This window comes from Euleptes europaea, chromosome 3, assembly GCF_029931775.1.
Source record: "Euleptes europaea isolate rEulEur1 chromosome 3, rEulEur1.hap1, whole genome shotgun sequence".
Taxonomy (NCBI): domain Eukaryota; kingdom Metazoa; phylum Chordata; class Lepidosauria; order Squamata; family Sphaerodactylidae; genus Euleptes; species Euleptes europaea.
Window position 1 is genome coordinate 64,000,649 of NC_079314.1, and position 4,946 is coordinate 64,005,594.

Here is a 4,946-nt window from a genome sequence, read left to right on the forward strand (position 1 = left end):
ACTTTCTGAATTTCTGAACTTTCTTGAATGCTTCTGCCTGTCAGGTTGGTTATTATTCTGAGGTTCACAAACAGAGCATATTTGATCTGAATGCACTTCTCTATAGGCTATTTAAGTCTTAGCGTGATATATGATTTACATTTTTATCAATACTTTTCATCAATTTTGTACCACCAGCCATACTCCAAAACAATAATAATATTCCCATACACAAAGTGATTGAATTTTTGTAGTTTATCAGGTGGCTACAATAATTTTGCTACTGCAACACCGGGTCTCATTGTGATGCATTCAATGCATATTATGTGTTTTTACAATATTCAGAGGAGCCATTATTACATATAAAACTCTTCTGAGAAGCTATGCACAGATAATCCCTTTTTGTTTAGCCTCTATTGAAAAACACACATCACAATGAACATATTTCCCTAGGATAGAGAGACTGCTCTGTGCCATTTTATTACTATAAATATCTTTGAAATAAGTGTGCATAAATGAAGAGTTTTGCTTCATTTTTTAATAATGTCATTCATTTTCATGATGTTAGCAATCTAATTTTTCTCTATTAAATTTGTTTTGTTTCAATGCAGAGGAAATGCCAGCAGCCCTAGTAGCAATATTGCCTCATCCTGACATAACTAGTATAAAGTACATGAAGCTGCCTTGTACTGAGTCAGGTTAGATCATTGATCCATCAAGGTCAATATAGTCTATGCTGACCAGCAGCGGTTCTCCACGGTCTCAGGCAGAAGTCTTTCACATCACCTGCTCCCTGATTCTTTTAACTGGAGTTGTTGGGGGTTGAACCTGGGACATTCTGCATGCCAAGCAGATTCTCTACCAATGAGCCATGGCCTTTCTCAAGTGTTTTTATAGCATATGTTCTATGTTTTTATCAGTTTTTCAGCCATCTTGAGACCCCATTGAATGAAAAGGTGGCCTATAAGTAATGCAAACAAATGGAAACTGCAGCCTGCTGCTCAAGTAGGTCCATCATTTTCTTTTATGACCTCCACTGTGAGAGCAAACCTTCCTGAGCACCGACTGCTTTAGTGTTGTTATGGGGAGGGGGATTTCTTTTTCTGAAATTCACTTTGGATGTCCCATTTTTGTACTTGATGTTTTAGCCACTATGCCAATAAATAAGGCAATGAATGAATGAATGAATGAAATTCCCTTTTATAGATATAGCCAATAATTCCTCTTTTCTCTCTCTTTTATGAGAAGGGTTTCTCTTTGATTTCTATTTGAAGGGAAATGAATGTAACTTCAGCCCATGCAGTTGTTTTATGTTACACACCACAGAATGATGCTGTAGTAGGAAAGTTTGGGGAAATATTGCCTGTCTCTACGCATCTACAGAGTGAAAATCTGACATTTTGAAGAAGTTGCCTTCCTGCCCTTCCTCTCTTTTCATTTCTCCTTGATCAAAACAGAATTGATTAGGAACTGACTCCAAATTCTGGAAAAAAAAGGGGGTCAGGAAAAGCATTGGTGGATTTCAGGGAGAAAAAGAGTAAAGAGGAATTAACAGAATTTCTCTTAACAATCCCAGATGGCTTCTTGCTTAGTACTTAGGCTGACATCGAAATGATGTGCTGCTCCTTTGTTGATAACAGCTACAGCACCTCTTCCTGACAGATGGTCAAGGGTATTTTTAATCCCATTTTGTTTTCATTTCACTGATCAGTGTTGTGAATGGAGCCTTTTCAACTCAGATGCTAATTCGTTTTTGAACCAATTTGCATCCCTATTCCTAGATATGCTTTAGGTGTGGTTCATTGACTGCACAAACTGAGTAGGACTTTGCAAGCTACTTATGATATCCTTTAATCTGAACTCTGATGGGTAAGGGGTGCCTCAGGTTGTTTCTGCTGCACCTGAGCAATAATTGTCTTAACTCCTTGACAATGGAAAAGAACTCCAAATTTGTTTAAAGGCAATTTACTGTTCTTAACACGTCTCATGGCTGACCTTTGAAAGCCATTCCAGGTCTGAGTTTTCTGCTGGTGTAAATGTTGTTCCAATATTTTTGAAATCACCACTGAATTAATGTGAATATTTGGGATAGCATCACCAACCATCTTTTTGGGGGGGTTCCATTTTTTAAACTCTGGTCAGGGTTTATTAACCCCGAAGGTTGTGTTTGGAACCAAAGTAAATAGGCTTTCCAATGTGTCACTTGTTTATTAAGCACACAATCAAAATTCCTGCTTCTTTGGTCAGGTTGATAAAATCATTTTATCTCATCTCACAGTTTATAGAAGACCAGGCCTGAGATGACTTTTCCTTGTAATTAAATTCTGCTGCTTTATTCTTTCCAGATGAGCTTTGGCAAGAGTATAAAAGTTCCCATTTGAAGATTAAAGGTTTCTCTTTCTTAAGAAGTTATTGTTTATTTGTCATTTTAATCACAAATCTTCCTTATGTCTTTTGACAGTGACAACAATTTCATAATTCTTCATGATATGACAGGTAATATTCATGACTGGGATTTCAGTTCCAGATTATTCACAATTTCGTATCCTTTTCAAAAGTAACATTTTATTAATCCATAAAGTCTCAAACAGATATTAAGGAATGCAACTTAGCCTATGGGAAAATTCTGTCTTCTAGAACACGTTAGAGATACATTCAGGGTGGTTCTCCCTGTGGTAGGCATACATTATAATGTTTGACAGGTAACGAAGTACCACGGCCTATCAAGCACTTACAAAGCATGCACAAACTATTTGCTTTGACTAATGTTTTCTGAAATAATATAGAGTATATACTTTGCTTAGGATTACACTTATATTTCCTTAGGAAGAGGGGACAGTATCCACGCCTAATGATGACTACCACTGAGAGCAGCTTTGAGGATCAGGGCAGGGTTTGGGTGCAGAGTGTGGGAAAGAACATAGAGATGAAATATTAGGATAACTAAACCACCTGATTTCCAGTTTGGTTTGGGGAATGCATCTTTCTTTGCCTAATCTCACTGTTGGGTGGGACAGGCCCTGCTCTCAGCCACAAAAAAATGTGGCACAGTTTGGTAGCTGGGAGCAATCATTATTAGCAATGTATGCTCTAAACTCAGTAATTGCAAGGGCACTGTTGTTTGCTATTGATGTTTAGGGTTGCCAGGTCCCTCTTCACCACCGGCAGGAGGTTTTTGGAGTGGAGACTGAGGAGGGTGGGGTTTGGGGAGGGACTTCAATGCCAGAGAGTCCAATTGCCAAAGCTGTCATTTTCTCCAGGTGAACTGATATCTATCTGCTGGAGATCAGTTGTAATAGCAGGAGATCTCCAGCTAGCACCTGGAGGTTGGCTACCCTATTGATGCTGTGTGTGTGTGCGCGCATGTGTGTGTGTGTGTGTGTGTGTGTGTGTAAAGTGCCGTCAAGTCGCAGCTGACTTATGGCAACCCCTTTTGTGGTTTTCATGGCAAGAGACTAACAGAGGTGGTTTGCCAGTGCCTTCCTCTGCACAGCAACCCTGGTATTCCTTGGTGGTCTCCCATCCAAATACTAACCAGGGCTGACCCTGCTTAGCTTTTGAGATCTGATGAGATCAGGCTAGCCTGGGCCATCCAGGTCAGGGTGCTACACCTATGTTTATTGTTAGTTTATACATCAGTAAATACAGCAAATATTATAAAGATTTATCACATGTCTTCATTGTTCTCTTACTCAAAAGAAACTATGCTTGGAAGTGCCACCTTGAAATCTTCATTAGTCAGGAAAGTGAAGAGCCTGTAACAATGGGGTTTGGATCTAATAGTTCCATTGACTTCTCAGATCCGGATCTACCTCCTTTATCCTTCCAACTATGTGTTCCTTGATCTCAAAAGGCATGTAGTGTTCTGGAAACACAAGTTAACATGGAATATACTGTTAGAGTCTTTGAAAATGTGAGAGTAGCCTGTTAATGGTAGGAATTCCAGACATTACAATGCTTCTCTATGGAGGAGTGGGGGCGACCCCTTCGAGACGCCATAAAATTGGACCCCCCGACCCAATATTCCCTAAACTTTGGGGTTAATGCAAGAAGAGTCCCTTGAAGCTAGCCTAAAAATTTGAGAACTCTACCTCCAAAAATGGCTACCCCAGGCCTCTTTAAATAAATTCCCATAGGGGAAAGCCAAAGCTGAAAAAACCCAAATAACTATTTGGCTGATTCAGTGATCGGCTATTCGGCTTTATTCCCAGTTTTAAGATTTGGTTTTAATTAAATCTGAAAGAAGCCCAAAAGGCCTTTCTCAGGCTTATATTCGGTCCGGGTTTATCAATATGCACAACCCTAGTATGTTTGTTTGTTTTATGTTCCCCAACATAAAACATAGGGGAGGGGCTGTGGCTCAGTGGTAGAGCATATGCTTGGAATGCAGAAGGTCCCAGGTTCAATCCCTGGCATCTCCAGTTAAAGGGACTAGGCAAGTAGGTGATGTGAAAGACCTCAGCCTGAGACCCTGGAGAGCCGCTGCCAGTCTGAGTAGACAATACTGACTTTGATGGACCGAGGGTCTGATTCAGTGTAAGTTAGCTTCATGTGCTCATATGTTCAAGGCTATAGTTTTCACAATTGGTTGTCTTCTTAATATACATGGGAATTATTTGAGTTATACAATTAATTAGCTGTATTTCTGGAAATACTGAACCTTTGTTGGCACTACCGTTGCTATGACTGCTTGTAGGCCCTGTGACACTTTCTGTGCAATCCTGAAGGGGGGCCTGAATGCTCTTAGGAGTTGACATAACCCTGATGCCAGTGTCTGTGCCACTTGCACCATGCAAACTGTCACAGACACTGTTGTAGGGCCACTTACACTGGCCCCCTGGACCATGGCAGCAGTTTCCTAACCCTGTTCACACTTGGAATGCCCCCTAATGCAATGGCATTGCTGTGCCACCAATTTTGGTGACACACCATCACTGTTTGCAATGGGGCCTTTCCCCCATTTTAAG

General features: G+C 40.4%; 1 non-coding gene across 1 annotated transcript; it reads left to right on the forward strand.

Annotated features, from left to right (window-relative positions):
- Positions 1-4,328: 4,328 nt before the first annotated feature.
- On the forward strand, positions 4,329-4,400 carry TRNAS-GGA (transfer RNA serine (anticodon GGA)). Its single transcript has one exon. It is a non-coding gene; the product is annotated as a tRNA-Ser (tRNA).
- Positions 4,401-4,946: the final 546 nt, after the last annotated feature.